The 21173-nt window shown below is 45.5% G+C and overlaps 1 non-coding gene across 1 annotated transcript; it reads right to left on the minus strand.

The window, feature by feature from the left end:
• Positions 1 to 10841: 10841 nt before the first annotated feature.
• Positions 10842 to 10945, minus strand: LOC115284481. The gene has a single exon (XR_003905234.1). It is a non-coding gene; the product is annotated as a U6 spliceosomal RNA (small nuclear RNA).
• Between the last annotated feature and the right edge of the window lie 10228 nt (positions 10946 to 21173).

Genomic DNA, 21173 nt, shown 5'->3' on the forward strand with positions numbered 1-21173 from the left:
GCTGTGTTTTAAAGCTGACACAGATCTAATTTTAAATGAAAATAGAATATGTGTCTTCATGTTTTGTCTCACCACGCGTCTCACTCCACCTTTCCCTTCTTTATCCACGCGGGGCGCAGACTCACAAGCCTCGAGACCGGGACCTGAGCCGAAGTCACATGCTTAACTGACTGAGCCACCCAGGCGCCCCTTACTTTATATTTTTTAAGAATCTCTCCACCCAATGTGGGGTTCGACCTGATGAGTCCGAGATCATCAAGAGTCACATGCTCTACCGACTGAGGCAGCCAGGCACCCCTCCTAAACATTTTACACTGATATATATACATATATCAGTTTAAATTTTTTTTTAATAATACTCTGGTTTCTCTTCAGATCGTATAAATCTTCCGTCTTTAAATTTTTTTTAATAAATAAATAAATATATGTACATATATATAGTTTGTTTTTATCATCTTTTCGGGCATTCAAATACTTGAATGGACAAGCTTAGGACCCTAATAAACAAAAACCTCCCTCAAGACTCAACCGTTTATAAATCAAATCAATTAAATTTGTAAATATAGCAAAGCTCCAGTTGTCTTAAATTGTTTTTTAACATTTAATTATTGTTGAGAGACAGAGCCCGAGCAGGGGAGGGGCAGAGAAAGAGAGAAAGACACAGAATCCAAAGCAGGCTCCAGGTTCTGAGCTCAGCACAGAACCCTGTGTGGGGCTCGAATCCATGAATTGTGAGATCATGACCTGAGCCCAAGTCCGATGTTCAACCGACTGAGCCACCCAGGTTCCCCGTGAAACCCCAATTGTCTTGAACAATTGCCCCTCTGCTTTCCAAATCAAATCTTAATTTCTTTCACCTGAAAATTCCAAGCCTAAAGTCTTTTGTACAATTTCAAGTTGGAATCCTAGGGCTAATCTGTCAGATTCTTTACCAACCCCCAAACTGACATAAACATTACAAATGAAATGGCATGCGTAGATTGTTCCTGAACTTAACACCGAAATATCACGACAGTCGATTTGGTTGATTTAATCTTCTCCCTATTTATTCTCAACCTTCCCAAGGTTAAGAGGACTCGTGTTTGGTCCTCTCGAGGGAGTTGAGGTTACTTGATGTAAAGACAAATTTAAGGGTTTGGAATAAGCAAGAGATTACTGGCTTTTCTTACATTGGAATGTTGGAGCCTGAGGGAGGTGGGCGGGGTTGTCGTACCTACCAGGATATGACCCTTTGTCTCCGAGGAGGCTATTTTACAACTGAAGAAGATGCCCCTATTTACTAGCACTGTGAATACTTCTGGCCTTCCTGCCTACAAATAAGTGGAGAAGCGTCCCACCCAAGAAAGGGACCCCACCACTACCCCCAACCCCCAAAGCGGGGTTTGCATCCATTTGCTAATTTATTTCAATACTTCCTATCTATAAATGTTTCTGTTCTTGGAATTTCCCTCTAAATGGGCCGGGATATCTCACCCATATCTTCACTGAATTAATGAGTTAAATACAATCTTGGACAGGACTTCATTTTACATTTGTATGAGAGTCGTGACTCTGCCTTATTGTGAGAATCACCCTTTGACGTTGGTCAACGGTTTCTCACACTATGTAGATAGTATTTGTGGCCAGCTAGAAATGGGAAGCCAGGATATGGGCCCTACAGATCTCCAGAGAGAATTTGCTTACACCCCAGACAGACCCCAACAGAGCCCTTTAAATCCTGTTTATAGTTACTATGACAACCGAAGCCTCCAAGGCCATACCCTTCAGGTGGAATTATTTTCTCAACCTCAGGTTCCAAGTTCAAGGTAAATCCCATGCTGCTTCTTTTCTAACACTCTGTCATTTGATTGGAGGCAGGGAGGTGCGTAGTTACCGCCCATGTCGCCTCAACACTTGATTGGATTCAATTAACTTATTTACCCCTTGTGGTGGTTTTTAATTATGTCCACGAATTCTTTGATACTCCTCCCTTCAAAAGGTGGAGCCCGATTTTTCCTTCCTACAGTTGTGGGCGGTACTCGGTGACTCACTTCTGATGGATAGAACGTGACTGGAGTGACTGTATGTGACATCCATGAGTAGGATATACAAGGCATTGTGGCTTCCTCATTGCTATCTGGGGGAAGCCAGCACATTCGAGCAGCCCAGCGGAGCGAGCATATGTCACAGAGCTAAGGCCTCCCGAGTGCAGCCTCCTAAGAGTCCCTGAGCCACAAGCATTCAGCTAAGCTGCCTGAATTCCTGACCCACAGAAACAACTGTTTGTTGTTTTAAGCCACAATGGATAACTAATGCATGAGTTCCTCCCACATTCGATGTAGCTCTAAGCCATTTTGATAACATGAAACGCACTTCTGTTTTGCCTAGATGAGCGGATGTGCTTCTTTTAACCCCAAAGGAAGACACCCACCCATTTCTCTCAAACCTGAGAACCATTTTCAGAAAGCCATGAGGAATGTAACCTACCTACATCACATGTTTCCGGCAATAACATTAGGGATGAGAAACTCGCAGAAGAAGTAAAACAGTTTTAAATAGTTCTTTGATCACTTTGCAGTTGAAAGTCAGATCTTTGTAAGAATTCATTACCATTTTAACTTACAGAGAGGAACCATTCTTGGAGATGGAGTCAAAATGAAACGAAACACATTCATCCCCTAGAAGAAGCCACCAAAAGTGTGAAAAGCAAAAGCAGGATGAGTAAGTTCGAGAGGAGCGAATCTCCTATAGGCATGCCCCAAAGTGTTGCTGAAAGATAAAAGAACTTCTTTTCTACATGCATGGTATTTTTCAACAACTGAAATGATAAAACATGTGAAGGGTGACCTAAATGACTCAGGATGCTTCCTGTCCCAGGGACAAAGACTTGCTGGTGTTGCTAAGAATCCCCATCTCAAAAGGAGTAGGTAAACCATCACATAGTCAAATTACTTGTTCCACTCCTTTCTGTGAGCTTAGATAGGAAACCAGAATCTGTGTGTGTGTGTGTGTGTGTGTGCGTGCGTGTGCATTCGTGTGTACTTCACATTATTCCACAAAGGATTTGAGGGGCACCTGGGTGACTCAGTCTGTTAAGTGGCCGACTTCGGCTCAGGTGACGATCTCACAGTTCGTGGTTTCGAGCCCCGCGTTGGGCTCCTTGCTTGACAGCTCAGAGCCTGGAGCCTGCTCAGATTCTGGGTCCCCCTCTCTCTCTGATCCTCCCCCACTCACACTCTGTGTCTCTATCTCTCTCAAAAATAAATAAACATTTTAGATTTTTTTTTTTAGAGAAGAATTTGAGTAAATCTGTAAAAAAAAAAATGTAGGGCCACCTGGGTGGCTCAGTCAGTTAAGCGTGGGACTTCTGCTCAGGTCATGATCTCATGGATCGGGAGTTGGAGCCTCACTGCTTGTTGCTGTCAGCGCGGAGCTCACTTCATATCCTCTGTCTCCCTTTCTATCTCTCTCTCTCTGCCCGTCCCCCGCTAATGCAGTCTCGCTCTGTCTCTCAAAATAACTAAATAAAGCTTTAAAAATTATTTTTAAAATCCCCTGATTGGATCCACTTACGATCGATGTACTTTTCTGTATGGTGCTGTCCTCTGATAGAATGTGTAAGAGCAAAACTCCGTCCGAGGCATCTGGGTGGCCCTGTCAGTTGAGTCGGTTGAGCGTCCACCTTCGGCTCAGGTCATGATCTCACAGTTCATGGGTTCGAGCCCCACGTTGGGCTCTGGCTGACAGGTAGCTCAGAGCCTGGAATCTGTCTTCGATTCTGTATCTCTCTCTCTCTCTCTCTCTCTCTCTCTCTGACCCTCCCTTGCTCATGCTCTCTCTCTCTCAATCTCTCTCTCTCAAAAAAAACATTAAAAATAAATTAATTGATTAAAAACTCCATCCTTCGCTGGAGTGGGTGGGCCAGTGAAGAAATGGTTAATTCGGCCCAGGGCAGGAGCATAAGGGAAGCTTCCTGGAGAAGATGACACAGGCCATGTTGCCCCAGATCAGTCCGGGTCAGCCTTGGGGATGAATGCCCAAGGTGTTCACAGAGGGTGGAAATGAAAAAGCAAACCCAGTGAGGCCGGAACCAGCCTGAGCACCGGGAGCTGTAAGGTTAGTGTCACCGACTAACAGCCGCCAGGAAGGACGGGCGGGCCTCCGGCATGTTCTAGGAAGCATCCTCGTGAGCAGGGAAGTGAGTGAGTGGCAACAGGCATGACTGAAGACCCAAAAGAAACTTCTGTGTGGTCCAGGCCCCGGACTCCGGGGCCTGAGCCGCTGGGTTCTGGGGATGGAGAGGGGAGAGAGCCAAGGGACAGCAAGGCAAGAGCTGCAGTAGAAGAAAATTGAGAAAGCACCTCAGGAAGGAAGAAGAATGAAAAGGGGTATTTTGAAAGCTTCGAATGAAACACATTTAAAAATATAGTCTGTTCAGCTGTCTATAAAAGTAACTTCACTGAATCCTTAAGAAGGACAGAATTCACCATCAAAGGGATGCCCCGATTTGTCTCTAAAATAGGGCTTCTTAACTCGGGCTCTGCACCTAGAATTTGGGGGACTTGTGAACTTGGACAGGGAAATCTTCTCATTTTTCTTTTCATCAGTCTTTAAATGAAAGGTAGCATCTCCTTCGGCCGTGCACGTAGGTAACAGTTAAAGCTGCACCGACGACTGGGTCACCCATCAAAATCACAGATATTTCCTTCTCCTATGACAGCTGGTGCCAAGATCTCAGTATATCGATTACACTCGTCGCTAATTCGAAATTATGGTATTTGTTAGACCTGCTCCTAGGTCTTGTTATTTAAGTCTTAATTAAAGAGGCACATCAATTAGTGGTCTGGTTATCTTGCGACGTAACAAACTGGCTCCAGATTTCGTGGCTGAAAACAGCAGCCATCATTCCTTTTGCTCTTGAACCTGTAGTTGGAGCACGGCGTGGCTAGCTGGTGGGTTTCTCAATCCCAGGCAAGGTCCTAGAGGGATGGAATGATCCCCATGACTAGGACTCCGTGGGTGTTTGTCTGTGCCTCTCTGCGGTATCCTTGCATCTCCATGTCCTCTGTCCAAGCGAGCGCTCCATCATGGAGGCCTCTGTGTCATGGATTTCCACTAAAGGTTCATGAGTTCGAGCCCCACGTATGGCTCTGTGCTGACAGTGCAGTGCCTGCTTGGGATTCTCTGTCCCTTTCTCTCTGCCCCTCCCTCTCTCTAAATAAATAAATAAGCAAATAAATAAATAGTGCGACAGAGAATAAGGAAGAAGCTGCCAGGCTTCTTCTGTCCTACCTTAGAATTTCCAGAATGTTGAGCAGGGGCCAAAGGGGTGAAGGGAGTCACAAGATACACACTTCCCTTTATAAAATAAGTAAGTCACAGAGATGTAATGGGCAGCATGGCAAAAGTAGTTAATAATGCTATGTTGCATATTGGACACAGCTAAGAGAGGAAATCTTACAAGTTCTCATTGCAAGAAAAGAACAATTTTGTAAAGATCTACGGTGATGGATGTTGTGTACACTTATTATAGCGAAGGTTTCACAATATATCCAAATATTGCATCATTCTGTTGTACATCTGAAATGAACAGAATGTTATATGTCAATTGTACCTCAATTTTAAAAAAATACTCCAGGGACTCCTGGGTGGCTCAATCGATTAAATGTCTGATTTCAGCTCAGGTCATGATCTCGCGGTCCGTGGGTTCGAACCCCACATTGGACTCTGTGCTGACAACTCGGAGCCTGAACCTGCTTCGGATTCTGTGTCTGCCTCCCTCTTTGCCCTTTCCTCACTCGTGCTCTGTCTCTTTCTCCTTCAAAAATTAAATAAACATTAGGGGTATCTGAGTGGCTCAGTTGGTTAAACATCCAACTTCAGCTCAGGTCATGGTCTTGCAGTTTGTGGGTTTGAGCCCCACATCGGGCTCTGTGTTGCCAGCTCAGAGCCTGGAGCCTGCTTCAGATTCTGTGTCTCCCTCTCTCTCTGTCCCTTTCCCACTCGCTCTCTGTCTCTGTCTCTCAAAATAAAATAAAGACCAAAAAAATTTTTTTTAATTAAAAAAATTAAATAAACATTAAAAAAAATTTTTTTTAATTCCAGAATATTCCTTCTGCCACATTCAATTGCTGTAGAAAATCTCTTACTAAGGTCAGTCTCGTTACCTGGGGCAGAAACTCAGACTCCACCTCTCAATGAGGGAAGTATCAAAGAATTTGCGGTCACAACGACTGTATTACAAATGTGTGGGGTTTTGGTGTTTTGATACTAGTCCTCGTTCTCTCTTGCAGAACGTGTTGGGATATTGTCCTTATTGGCCTCTGCCATTGAGCTCTTCCATTTCAAATCCTTCTTCCAAAGTCTATCCTTTATTTTTGTTTTTTTCTTCATCCTTTTTTTTTTTCTAATGTTTATTTGTTTTTGAGAGAGAAACACAGTGTGATCAGGGGAGGGGCAGAGAGAGAGGGAGACACAGAATCCGAGGCAGGCTCCAGACTGAGCTGTCAGCACAGAGCCCAATGCGGGGATTGAACCCACGAACTGTGAGATCATGACCTGAGCCAAAGTCGGACGCTCAACCGACTAAGCCACCCAAGTGCCCCACAAGACACGTTTTTCTGAGCCATCACAGTGACCCCCATGTAAGTGAAAGCAGCTATTTTTTTTTTTTCTTCAAGGTGGGTTTACTGAAGAAGAAAAAATTAGAAACTGCTTTACAGATAGTTCCATAAGATACTTTGGTACCAGACACAGTAAACTGATACTGCATTATAGCCCCACTCAGGAGTGGCCCTGAAGGACACTGAGGAAAAGTAATCCTCCCAATGGGTAGAATTTTGAGTCATAAATCTGGTTGTCTCTTCTGTTTAAAAAGAGAGCTGACCAGAAATATGAAGTGGTACCAATTCACAGTAGCCAATAATTTAAATTGATGGTCAGGAACTTAGAGGAAATAAAGTTGGAATATTGCTAATGAGAGCATCGCAGGAGGGGTGCCTGGCTGATCCAGTCTGTAGAGGATGTGACTCTTCATCTCATGGTTGTGAGTTCAAGCCCCATGTTGAGCACAGAGGCTACTTTGAGTGGAGCCCCAAAGAAGAGAAGGCTCTGCAACATGTCCAGGCTGCCATGCAAGCGAAAGCAGCTATTTTTTAAACAATGTATTAGTTGAGACCATTTGGTCCAACCATGAGGCGCTATTGTTCGTGCCTTCTTTCTGCGTGTATTAGTGGTCCCCACAGCAGAGCCACAAACTGTTGCTTTTGAGAGCAAGCTAGAGAGGGCTTGTGCAGGACCACAGCCAGGATTAGTATTGTAACCAGGAACAATAACTAAACCTTAGTTAACCTTCAAATGCTTGTGTCTACCTTCCCTACACCCTTCCCACCGAATTCATATGCTAAAACGTAACCCCAGAGGTGATGGCTTTGGGAGGTGAGCCTGGGGGTGGTGACTAGGCCCTGAGGGTGGAAACTGTCTTGTAAAGGATTAGTGCCTTCTAAAGGAGGCCTCCTTGAGTGCCCTGGTCCCTTCCACCTTGTAAGGACACAGTTACAAGATGATGTCCATGAACCAGGAAACGGGTCCTCACCAGACACAGAATCTGCCAGCGCCTTGATCTTGAACTTCCCTGCCTCCAAACCTGGGAACACTACAGATCCATGCCCTCTATCCCCAGTGCACGGCGTTCTGTCACAACAGCCTGGACTCAAGACAGTTCTCCTTTTTTCCTTCTTTTCTTTTTCCTTTTTTTTTTTTTTTCCTGGAAGCCGGTTCTGTTAGGTGACCTCTCTAAGCATTGCAAACTGGCATTGATGGAGGCCATTTCAGGTTAATGGGTCCTCCCCAAACACCACTTTGTTGTTCAGAATGGTCATTGACAGTGTCCTCCAAAGCAAGAGGTTTGGTTGGGACTCAAATATAAGGCGAGCATCGCCATGCCAATGGATCGATAAGTTGTGGACTGTTCACAGAACGGAACACTGCAGAGCTAGGAGACGGGACAAGCTACAGCCACAGGGGCAGATCTCACAAATTACGTGTCTGGCCAGAGAAGCCGAACGCAAAAGAATACACACAGCATGCTTCTATTTTATAAAATATAAAAACTGGTCGGGGCACCTGGGTGGCTCAGTCGGTCACGCCTCCGACTTCGGCTCAGGTCAGATCTCACATTCGTGTGTTCAAGCCCCGCGTCAGGCTCTGTACTGACTGCTAGCTCAGAGCCTGGAGCCTGTTTCCGGTTCTGTGTCTCCTTCTCTCTCTGCCCTTCCCCCTCTCGTGCTCTGTCTCTGTCTGTATCAAAAATAAATAAAACTTTAAAAAAATTTAAAAACTGGTCAAGCGAATCTATCATGGCAGACAACCAGCTAAGAGTGGTCCCTGCTGGAGACACAACTGGATGGAGGCGTGAGGGGCCTTCTGGGGGCTAGCTAAGTTCTGTTTCCTCTGACTGCTGGTTACATGCGTATGTTAAGTTTGTGAAAATCCATGTATTCATCAATGGATACAAATGTGTGATTTCTGTACTTTTTAATTTTTTTAATGTTTCATTTAATTTGAGAGAGAGAGAGAAAGCATGAGCAGGGGAGGGGCAGAGAGAGAGGGAGACACAGAATTTGAAGTAGACTCCAGGCTCTGAGCTGTCAGCACAGGGCCTGACACAGGGCTCGAACTCATGAACCCTGAGATCATGACCTGAGCCAAAGTCGGCCGCTTAACCAACTGAGCCACCCAGGCGCCTCCCAATTTTTTTTTAATGGTTATTTATACTGGAGAGAGAAAGAGACAGAGCACAAGGAGGGGAAGGGCAGACACAGACTGAAGCAGGCTCCACCCTCCAAACTGTCAGCACAGAGCCCGACACAGGGGTGAACTCAGGAGCCATGAGATCATGACCTGAGCAGGTGTTGTATGCTCAACTGACTGAGTCACCCAGGCGCCCCTGATTTGTGTACTTTCTTATGTGTTACATTTCAATGTAACAGCTGACGGGAATGGTCATTGTGAGGTACTTGGAGCAATATAAACAGCATGGAAGAGACAATGCACTTTCTGCCTTCCCAGGGCTTCTAGTCTGACAGGGTAAACAGGTCATAAACACCCAACCACATATGTTTCTATGTAATCATGTGCCTGATCATTATTTAAAAGGAAATGGAGGGGAGGGAGCCTAGATGGCTCAGCTGGTTGAGCATCTAACTATTGATTTCTGTTCAGGTCATGATGTCATTGTTTGTGGGTTTGAGCCCCGCCTCGGGCTCTGCAATGACAGTGCAAAGCCCGCTTGGGATTCTCTCTCCCTTTCTCTGCACCTTCCCTGCTCGCTTACTATCTCTCAAAATAAATAAATAAACATTTAGAAAAAAATAATGGAGGGTACCTGACTGGCTCAGTCCGTGAAGCGTGTGACTCTTGGTCTCATGGTTCTGAGTTCAAGCCCCACATTGGATGTAAAGATTACTTAAAAAATCAAATCTTTTTATATTTTTTTAAAATCAAATCTTAAAAAAAAATATGTGCTGGGTAAAAGAGTGTTTGAATAGGGATAGAGGGATTGAGGAATCAGATACAGCTTCCTTGGAAAAGTGAACTTAAGCTGATCCTTGAAATTCCACAGGGTGGGGGCCGGGGGGGGGCAGAGGGAACAGCATGTGCGAAGGGAGAGAAGGGGGACCAAGATCAGTGAAGAGAAGTAGGCCAGAGCTGGACCATGCAAGTCTTAGGACCCACTTCTCTGTAAACACCATAGAAAGTTCTAGAAAGTCGAGAGCAGGAGCAACTGAAGAGGATCTGCCTTTGAGAAGAGCTCTCAGTAAGCAGGGTGGGTCGGGAATGAATGAGACTGGGGGACGGGAGCTGTGCAGGTGGTCAGGAGACAGAAATGGAGGTGCTCAGGAGGGAAGGAAAGTTGGCCATTAGTTGGACTGATGCTGGGAGAAGACCACCCCATAGTTCATAGTATGGACAGCTGGGACACTTATCAGATGTGGAGCCCTGGAGGAGGAGCCCTTGAGGCAGTACTATCACAAGGTCAATGTTGAACAATTTTGAGTTTGAGGTACTTGTGAAAATAATAGCAATCCTTACAGCAGGTAGCATCTCTTTAGCACTGAATCCATTTATGATGCTAAGCATTGTCCTAAGCAATTTACTTATATGATCGCATTTAATCCTCAGAGCAACCCTAGGCATTATTCTTTTTTATTTTTAAAAAATTTTAAGTGTTTATTTATATTTGAGAGAGAAAGAGACAGAGCGTGAGCAGGGGAAGGGCAGAGAGAGAGGGAGACACAGAATCCAAAGCAGGCTCCAGGCACAGAGCCTGAAGCGGGGCTCCTGAAGTGGGGCTCAAACCCACGAACTGTGAGATCATGACCTGAGCTGAAGTCAGACACTTAACCAACTGAGCCACCCAGGCACCCCAAAATGCAGATTTTCTAGAGCATTTTTTTTTGAGAGAGAGAGAGAGCATGCAGGCTCAAACAGGGAAGAAGGGTAGATGGGGAGAGAGAGAATCTGAAGCAGGCTTTACTTTCAGCAAGGGACCTCACTTGGGGCTCGATCCCACAACCCTGGGATCTATATGTGATGGTCTACTCACTACAAGTGTAGTTACCATTAAAAACAAAATGGGGGGGGGGCGCCTGGCTGGCTCAGTCGGTTAAGCGTCTGACTTTAGCTCAGGTCATGATCTCACAGTTTGTCAGTTCCCTGCGTTGGGCTCTGTGCTGACAGGTCAGAGCCTGGAGCCTGCCTCAGATTCTGTGTCTCCCCCTCTCTCTCTCTCTGCCCCTCCCTTGCGCGCTCTCTCTCTCTCTCTCTCTCTCTCAAACAAATAAACATTAAACAATTTTCTTGAACAAAGTGGAAGCTTCAGGAATCTGCATGTCATCCCTGAGCAGGGGCCATACTAATCTCTGCATTGTTCCAATTTTAGTAAATGGGCCGCCGAAGCGAGCACCCTGCTAGGTATTCTTAAGGTAAACTGCTATATCAGTTAGGATTAGGGTCGGTTATGTGGCACAGAAAGGCTATAAATAAGAGTTTGACAAGAGAGATGCTTATTTCCATAATCCATGTCAAACTTTGAAAGTTTCCTCGCTTTCTAGTTTAAGATGTTGCAGACTCAGGTTGTACCCCAGGTCCCGATAAGTCCTGATTCTTTTCAGGGGAAAATGGTATTTAGAGGCCACAGTTTAGGGGCGCCTGGCTGGCTCAGTCAGTAGAGATCTCGGGGTCATGAGTTTGAGTCCCACGTTGGGCGTAGAGCTTACGTTAAAAAAAAAATAGAGGCCACAGTTTGGACACTAGGATTTCTAAAGGGGCGCAGAATGCCCAAAGTCCAGGCTGTTTTTTCCAGCCTCCCTTGCAGCTCTCTATGGGCATATAACTAAGTTCTCATCGATGAGATATAAATGGAGTTGTTGGAGTGACTTCTGGGACTTGGCTTAAAGAGGCAGGATTTGTCCATTCCTTCCTCCTACTGCCTGGAATGTGGATGTGATGGCCAACACTATGGCAACGTTGTTGAACCATGAGGTAAAAGCAATGTGGGGAGAAAGACAGCCCCAAGAGAGAGGTTATGAACAGCCCTGCTTTCTCCTCGACTTCCCTGATGTGACTGAGATGTAAACTTCTATCTCATTAATGCCCGTATTATTTTATTCATGTGCTACTGTGGTTGTTATACATCCTTTTGGTTTGAGCCCTCAAATGTATTTTAAAGTTGATTTATTTTGAGAGAGATAGGGTGGGGGAGGGGCAGATAGAGAGAGGGAGAGAATCCCCAGGCTTCACACCAGCAGCATGGAGCCCCATGTGGGGCTCGAACTCATGAACGGTGAGATCATGACCTGAGTTGAAACCAAGAGTAGAACACTTAACCGACTGAACCACCCAGGTGCCCCTAAAATATATTGTTTTAAAAGCTCATTATAGGGGCATTTGAGTGGTTCAGTCAGTGAAGCATCCGACTTCGGCTCAGACCACAATCTCACGGTTCATGAGTTCGAGCCCCGCATCGGGCTTTGCGCTGACAGCTCAGACCCTCGATCCTGCTTCGATTTTCTGTGTCTGCCTCTCTCTCTGCCCCTCCCTCGTTTGCCCTCTCTCTCTCTCTTTCTCAAAAATAAACATTAAAAAGTAATAAAATAAAAAAAGTTAAAAGCTGCTTATAAAGCACATGGAGAACAAAACAAAACAGACATGTGCACAGAAAAAGAAAGTTGAAAGCATATTCCCCAAAACCTTGCCTCCCTTGTCCCCACAGGTTTGCAGTTCATTTGTATAATAAAAAATTAAAAATTTTTAAATTAAAAGGATTTTTTAAGCTCCTGCTATACACTGGATTCACTTATTTAGTTACAAGGAAATTAACCAAGACCCCAGAACCACTGGCCTCACTACCCTGCCCTGCTTCTCTGGGGAACATTTGAGGCACGCAGATTAGTGGGTCCTCGTCTAAAAAGTCAGAGGACCTGGCAACCCAGCGTCCGTCCCAGCGATGGCTCCGTACAGAGCAGTGCCGGCCCCTTTCCACAAAACCCTGTCCAGTCCACAGGTAACCCTGGGACAGGCACTCATGTCGATGTGTTCTTTGGTTTACACTCACTCAATGACTTCCTGCCTGGAAAGATCTAGAACATATGTGGGGCAGGGGAAGTGTGATGGCTTTAACACATGCGTCCACGGTGCCAGGGTGGCTCAGTCAGTTAAGTGGCTGACTCTGGCTTGCTGCTCAGGTCACGATCTTGCAGTTTGTGAGTTCGACCCCCGCGTTGGCATCTGTGCTGATGGCGTGGAACCTGCTTAGGATTGTCTCTCTCTCCCTTATTCTCTGCCCCTCTCCATCTCTCTCTCTCTTTCTCTCTCACAAAGTAAATAAATAAACTTAAAAAAAAACCCAAAAACCCAAAAAACATGCTTCCAAGTTCTTTGACACGCTTCCCACAAAAAATGGAGCCCAATGCATGCCTCTTTGAAGACAGACTGGCTTCAGTCACTCACTTGTAGCAAATAGAATGTGAGGAGAGTGACAATGTGGTACTTGCCGGGGTAGGTTGTAAAAGGAAATATAGCTTCTGACTGGTCCCCGCTTTTAAGGGAAGCTTGCCTTTGGAACCCAGCCAAACAAGAAGTTTCTTTTTGACATCTTTATTGAAATATAATTCACATGCCATAAAATTCACTCACTTAAAGTGTATAATTCAATGGGTTTAGTATATTCACAGTCGTGCACCATCACCACGATCAATTCTAGAATATTTTCCCCACCCCCTCCAAAAAAGCCCTCCCCCCAGTCCCTGACAGCCATTAATTTACTTTCCGTCTTTATGAATCAGCTCCTTCTGGACACTTCATATACATGGAAACACATGCCATGTGGTCCTTTGCATCTGGCTTCTTCATTCCGCATCCTGTTTTCAAAGTTCATACATGTTGTAGCAGGTGCTAATCCATCATCCTTTTTTTTCTTTTTTAAGATATTTATTTATTTTGAGAAAGAGAGAAGAGAGAGAGGGAGAGAGAGAATCCCAAGCAGGCTCCATCCACGCTGTCAGTGCAGAGCCCAACACAGGGCTCAAACACACTAACTGGGAGACCACCACCTGAGCCAAGATCCAGAGCCAGTCGCCCGGCCAACTGAGCCACCTGGGTGCCCCCACATGGAACATTTTCTATTTAACATTTTGAACCACTGCCAAACTGGTTTCCAAAGTGGCTGCTTCAAGTTACGTTCCCACCAGCCACGTGCACGGGTCCAGGTTCTCCACAACCTCACCAATACTTGTTATTGTCGGTCTTCTGATGGCAGCCATCTTAATGGACGTGAAGTGGTATCTCACCGTGGTTTTGGTTTGCATCTCCCTGATGGCCAATGATGTTGAATGTATTTTCTTGTACTTGTTGGCCATTTATGTATCTTCTTTGGAGAAATGTCTATTCCAATCCTTTACCCATTTTTTCAAGTTTTACTTTTTTTAAGTTTTATTTATTTATTAAAAACAGTTTTCTTAACATTTATTTCGTTCTGAGAGAGCAAGAGAGCATGGGAGGAGCAGAGAGAGAGGGAGACAGAAAACCCAAAGCTTTAGGCTTCACACAGACCGCAGCAAGCCTGATGTGGGGCTCGAACCCACGATCCATGAGATCATGACGTCAGCCAGAGTTGGATTCTCAACCAATTGAGCCACCCAGCCACCTCTTATTTATTTATTGTGAGGGAGAGAGAAAATAAAATGGGGGAGGGGCAGAGAGAAGAGAGACAGAATCCCGAGTACGCTCCACAGCATCGGCACAGAGCCCGATGCAGGGCTTCAACTCATGAACTGTGAAATCATGACCTGAGCCAAAATGCAGAGTCAGATGCTTAACCAACTGCACCACCCAGGGGCCCCAAGGTTTTATTTATTTAAGTAACCTCTACACCTTATATGGGGCTCAAACTCACAGTCCCAAGATCAAGAATCCTATGCTCAGGGCGCCTGGGTGGCTCAGTCGGTTAAGCGTCAAGCTTTGGCTCAGGTGATGATCTCATGGTCCGTGGGTTCGAGCCCCACGTCAGGCTCTGTGCTGACAGCTAGCTCAGAGCCTGGAACCTGTCTTCGGATTCTGTGTCTCCCTCTCTCTCTGACCCTCCCCTGCTCGAGCTGTCTCTCTCTCTCTCAAAAATAAATTTAAAACATTTAAAAAAATGTTTTAAAAATTAAAAAAAAAAGAGTCCTGTACTCTTCCAACTGAGCTAGCCAGGCACCTCTCCTTGATTGATTTTCTAATTGGGTAATTTAATTTGTCTTTTTATTATTGACTTGTAAGAGTTCATTATATATTTTGGATATAAGTCCCTTATCAGACATATGATTTGTAAATACAGTCTCCCACTCTAAGGGTCAGTTGTCTTTTCCCTTTCTTGATAGTATCATTTGCAGCACCAATGTTTTTAATTTTGAAAAAGCTCAATTTATTTTTTCTTTGGTTGCTCATGCTTTTGATGTCATATCTGAGAAATCATTGCCTACCCAAAATTTGTTCCTGTTTTCTCTTTAAACATTTATAGGTTTCGTTCTAATATTTCAGTCATTGCTCCATTTTGAGTTAATTTGGGGGATATGGTGTGAGGTAGGGGTCCAACCTCGTCCTTTGCCCATGGAGTCAATTTTCCCAGCATCCTTTGTTAAAAAGACTGTCTTCTTTTTAACAATGAGGTTAAATTAGATGGTCTTGGCGCCCTTGTGAAAACTGGGTTACCTATTCGAGGGTTTGTTTCTGGGTTCTCTGTTTTCTTCTATTGTATCATTCTGTATGTCCTCATGCCAGTATAAGCCATAAATTTTGGGGGTGATTTTTGTTTTATTCAACTGGTCCTCTCTTAGCAGTCATATGGGCTGCTTCCAATCTTTCGCTAGTGCAGAAACTGTTGCAGGAGTCCCTGGCCGGCTCAGTCAGTGGAGCATGCGACTCTTGATCTTGGGGTTGTAAGTTCGAGACCCATGTTAAGTGTAGAGATTACTTACAAATAAAATCTTTAAAAAATAGAAGTAAGGGGCACCTGGGTGGCTCAGTTGGTTAGGCCTCCGACCTCAGCTCAGGTCATGATCTCACATTCATGGGTTCAAGCCCCACGTCGGGCTCTGTGCTGACAGCTCAGAGCCTGGAGCCTGCTTCAGATTCTGTGTCTCCCTCTCTCTCTGCCCCTCCCCTGCTCACACTGTCTCTCTCTGTATCTGAAAAATAAATAAAAAATAAACACTTAAAAAAATCTGCAACAACACATAACTTTCTGCGTACATCTTCTCCTATATTTTCCATTAATATCTTTGGGATCAGTTCTTGAAAGTGCGATTGCCGGCCCACAGGGTAAAAAGCACATATATGTCTGCCTGATGTTTCTAAATCCCACCCCCCATGCTGTTTGAGCCATATTGGTATTCCGATATCTTGGGTATTTTTCTATCAGGTTGTTGACCTTTCAAAAGGATGAGCTAACATGTTTTTATACTTTTTTAAAAGTTTACTTATTTATTTTGAGAGAGAGAGTACGAATGAGGGAGAGGCAGAGAGAGAGAGGGGAAGAGAAGTCCAAGCGGGCTCCGCACTTTTAAGGCATAGCCTGATGTGGGGCTCGAACTCACGAACCATGAGATCATGACTGGAGCCAAAACCACAAGTTGGAAACATAACTAACTGAGCCACCCAGGCGCCCCAAGATGGGCAAACATCCTTTTTTTTTTTTTAATGTTTTATTTATTTTTGATACAAGGAGAGACAGAGCATGAGCAGGGAGGGGCAGAGAGAAAGGGAGACACAAAATCGGAATCAGGCTCCAGGCTCTGAGCTGTCAGCACAGAGCTCGACGCGGGGCTTGAACCCACGAACGTGAGATCATGACCTAAGCCATCCAGGCACCCCAGGATGAGCAAACATTCTTAAAGAAGAACGACAGGCCCATCGACAGAGAATCACAATAAAATATAATAAGAGAAGGAATAAAGTGAAAGACGGAGGAAGAGAAAGGCAGCGGAAGGAAGGAATGACAAGAAACTTACTGGTTTCTTTCTGACGCGTCTTAAGCCTATTCTTTGCTTACGTGTGTACATCTTTAAAATGGCCGCTTCACACGCGCATGGCCCCAGGGAGAGGGTCTGTTGGGCTGCTCATTATCGGAGAACTGAAATCTAGGGTGTAATACAGCGACAGGGCCAATGGCCAACGTAGAAAGGTCTCACCCTTTTAGCCAGAAGCCTTTGGTTGGGAGCAGTATTACCACTTGTATAGACCTTGACAATCCAGCAGAATTGGGGGTGGTGGAGGCCAAGGCAAAAGTGAGGCGTTGGGCCAATCGCCTAGCCCCAAAGCTGTCTCCCAAATGTGCTCGGGGTCAGGCCCCCACCCGCCAGCAAGATTAACCTGTAGGGAAAAGCCAGGCAGATAAGAGATAATGGCCAACTCTTAGGGTTTTCCTTCTAGGATTGTAGACCTGGGATATGCCTGAAGTCCGGAAACTGTTGACTTCTTTGATTTGAAGCGCCACACGGGTTTCAGTCAGAAGAAACTTCTGCTTCCAAAGTTCATATCCTTAGCCTGCTCTTTTTCCTCGCTTCCCCTCTTCCCTCCTCACTCCGTTCCTTCCCCTCCTCCCTTTCTTCTGCCCTTCCTTCTCTCTCTCCTTCCCTCCCTTTCTTCCTTTCTTCCCTCTTTCCTTCCTCCTTTCCTTCCTTCCTCCCTTTCTCTTTTCTTTCTTTTTCTTTCCTTCTTTCTTTCCTCTCTTCCTTTCTTCTCTTCCTTTTTCCCTCCTCCTCCTTCCCCTCCCTGCCCCTCCTCCTGCTCCGTCTGGCAGCCATTGCCCTCCCTCTACTGCTCCTCTAGGTGACAACTATCTTGAATTCGGTTTGTGTCACTCTTCTTGTCTTCATATCTTTACTACCTAGTCAGAAACCCAGTAAGACTATAACCATGGGATTTTGCCTGTTTGTAATGTTATATAAACGCATCGTGCTATACACATAGATTACCTTCTATTTTGGTCAGTGTGACGACTGTCACGTGCATCTGCGTGCATCTCCCTTGGCTGCTGTAGCTGGGATCTAGTATCTCATTGGTTGACTGTAAGCCAATTTATTTATCCACTCATCTGGAGCCAGGCTTTCCGTTCTTCTTTTCCCCAAAGCATTGCTGGCCCCAGTCCCCTTTCATGGTACATGTGACAGGGGGAACGTGTGTGTGTTTGGGTCGGCCGAGAAGCAGATGCAACATGGAATGGGACAGGAAAGCACAAGTCTTGGGGGAGGAAACTGGAAAAGGTTAGGCGGGACCCTTACAGAAGGTGAAGGGAAGGAAGAAGGGGTGAGGAGGCCCCAGATGACCTGCGGTCCCCCTTCAGCCAGGGGGCAGGGTCCTAAGCCCGGTTTGCCCATTGGAGGAGCCTCTCATCTTGTCAGAACGGGCCTGCCGTGCTCAGTCGCTGGCTGGGAGGAGCCCCCGGGGAAGTGTGGCCTTGGCCTGAACGTGGTGTTGGATGCAGCAGTAGACAGCTTGCACCTTCCAGGAACACTTCTCCCAGGACAGGGGTGAGGACAGCGCTCTCCTGGCAGGCACGGCGGCTCTGGCCAGCAGTTTGCTTCTGGCTACCTGTCTGCTGGGGCTTACTGGGCACCTATCGGCTCAGGTGGAGACTGGGCTGACCAATCCATGTTCAGAAATTCGTTTGTGCAAACCAGGAAGCTGTGGGAAGGAAGGTGTTGTCACACACACACACACACACACACACACACACACACACACGCCCTCCCTACGAGTTCATATGTGGAAACTCTAACCCTGATGTGATGGTCTTAGGAGGTGTGGCCTTCGGGAGATGACTAGGTCATGAAGGCGGAGCCCCAATGAACCGGGTTAGTGTCCCGAATAAAAGAGGTCACGGAGCTGGCTAGCTGCTTCTCCCCCACGGGAAGACACGGTAGGAAAGCAGCTCTCGGCAAGCCCTCAGCAGAACCCAGCCACTCCGGCAGCTCGATCACGGACTCTCAGCCTCCAGAACTGGGGGAGAGACATCTCCATTGTCTCAGAGGCACTCGGTCTGTGGTACTTGGTTATATTGGCCTGACTGAGCTAAGACGGGGGGAGACTGGGGCGCCAGGGTGGCTCAGTTGGTTGAGCATCTGATTCTTGATTTCAGCTCAGGTCATGATGCCAGGTCACGGGATCGAGACCCACCTTGGATACCATGCTGGGTGTGGAGCCTGCTTAAGATTCTCTCTGTCTCTCGGGGGCGCCTGGGTGGCTCAGTCATTTAAGCATCTGGCTCTTGATTTCCACTCAGATCATGATCTCACGACTCATGGGTTCGAGCCCTGCATCGGGCTCTGTTGCTGACAGTGCGGAACTTGCCTGGGATTCTGGCTCACTCTCTCACTGCCCCTTCCTCTCTCCCTCTCTGTGTCTCAAAAATAATTAACAATTAAAGAAAATTTTTCTCTGTCTCTGCCCCTCTACCCCACTCATGCTCTCTCTCTCTCAAAAAAAAAAAAAGACAGGGGATAACTTTAGCACGAAAAAGACAGACACCCCCTCCCCCAAACCAGACCCAAATCCAAACCCCAAACTCTGAACCTGGAGGGGAAGGGCATGAAACCGCTTGGACATTCTGTTTTTGGCAGAATCATAATATCTTTTAGGAAAAAGGAGAAGAGTGGCAAGGTAATAAATGTTTTAACCTGTTTTTGTTTCATCTCTCTCTGAGTAAGCAGCTTTGAGAGGTGTTGAAGAAAGTCTGAGATAAAAATTAACAATTTTTTTCTTTTTCTCCCAACTTATTATTTTGAATATTTTTCAAATCTACAGAAGAACAGTTTAATATACACCCTTTACCGTGATATGCAATTATTAACATTTTGTCAGGCTTTTGTTACCTGTGTATATGGGTAGTTTTGGATGAACCATTTGAAAGTAAATTATGGGGGCACCTGACTTCGGCTCAACTCATGATCTCACCGTTTCCAAGTTCGAGCCCCGCGTTGGGGTCTGTGCTGACAGCTCGGAGCCTTGAGCCTGTTTCCGATTCTGTGTCTCCCTCTCTCTCTGCCCCTCCCCTGCTCATGATCTGTCTCTCTCTGTCTCACAAAAATAAATAAATGTTAAAAAAAAATAAACATTAAAAAAAATTTTTTTAAAGTAAATTACAGACATCATGATAACTCACCTCTAAACATTGTAGCCTACATGTCGTCAGAATAAGAACGTCTTCCTACATAACCGCAATGCCGTTATCACTAAGAAAATATATGTTTATTTGATACTACCCTCTAATTTATAGTCTTTATTTCAATTTCCCATTTGACTCAGCAGTGATAGAACCCACATCAATGGCTTCCTGGGGTGAGGGGGGACATTGAAATCAAAGTGGCACCAGGAAACTTTCTGGGGTGATGGACATGTTAGATGCTTGGTTGGTGGTGTGAAATTGTCAGAACTCATAGAATCGCAGGGCACCGGGCTGGCTCAGTCAGTGGAGCGTGAGACTCTTGATATCAGGGTTGTGAGTTCAAGCCCCATGCTGGGTGTAGAGACTACTTAAAAATAAAATCTTAGGGCCATCTGGGTGGCTCAGTTGGTTAAGTGTCTGGCTTCTGACTTCAGCTCAGGTCATGACCTCACTGTTCTCAAATTTGAGTCCCATGTTGGGCTCTGTGCTGACAGCGCAGAGCCTGTTTGGGATTCTCTCTCTCCCTCTCTTTCTGTGCTGATCCCACTTGTGCTATCTCTCTCTCTCAAAATAAATAAACTTTAAAAAAAGTGTTTATAAAAAAATAATAAAAATATAAAAACATAAAGTAAAATCCTAACAAAAAACCAAACCCATAGAACTGTACACCAAAAATGGGTGTCTTTTATTTTATGTAAATTTTACCTGATTAAGATCGATTTTTGTCACTTTTATTTATTTTTGAGAGAGAGACAGAGTGTGAGGCAGGGAAGGGGAAGAGGGAATGGGAGACACAGAATCTGAAACAGGCTCCAAACGCTGTGCTGTCAGCACAGAGCCCGGCTTGGGGCTTAAACTCACAAACCATAAGACCATGACCTGAGCCTAAGTCGGGCGCTTAACTGACTGAGCCATGCTTGCTCCACCAATTTTTAAAAATTTCTCGGGGCGCCTGGGTGGCTCAGTTGGTTAAGCTTCCGATTTCGTCTCAGGTCATGATCTCACGGTTCGTGGGTTCGAGCCCCACTTCGGGCTCTGTGCTGACAGCTCAGAGCCTGGAGCCTGCTTCAGATTCTGTGTCTCCCGCTCTCTCTGACCCTCCCCTCCTCATGCTGTCTCTCTTTCTCTCAAAAATAAATAAAACATAAAAAAAACTTAAAAAAAAAATTTCTCCAGTAGTCTCTAAAGTGTTTTATAGCTGTTTTTTTTTTTTCTGATCTAGAATTCTATCAAGGCTCATGTACCGCGTTTGATCGCCTTGTCCCTTCATCCTCTCTAATCTAAAACATTCCCTTCTGCTTTTGTGTTTCATGACATTGATTAAAAAATAAAAATCAAGGAAGGAGCAGTGGGGGAGGGGCAGCATGAGCAGTAGTGACACAGCCTTATAAATACATACATAAATAAATAAAATAAAGGGTAGGCCAACTGTCTTGGAGAATGTCCCACATTCCGTATTTATCTGTCTCCTCACAGATTGTGTTCGGCT

The sequence above is a fragment of the Suricata suricatta genome, chromosome X (genome assembly GCF_006229205.1).
Source record: "Suricata suricatta isolate VVHF042 chromosome X, meerkat_22Aug2017_6uvM2_HiC, whole genome shotgun sequence".
Taxonomy (NCBI): domain Eukaryota; kingdom Metazoa; phylum Chordata; class Mammalia; order Carnivora; family Herpestidae; genus Suricata; species Suricata suricatta.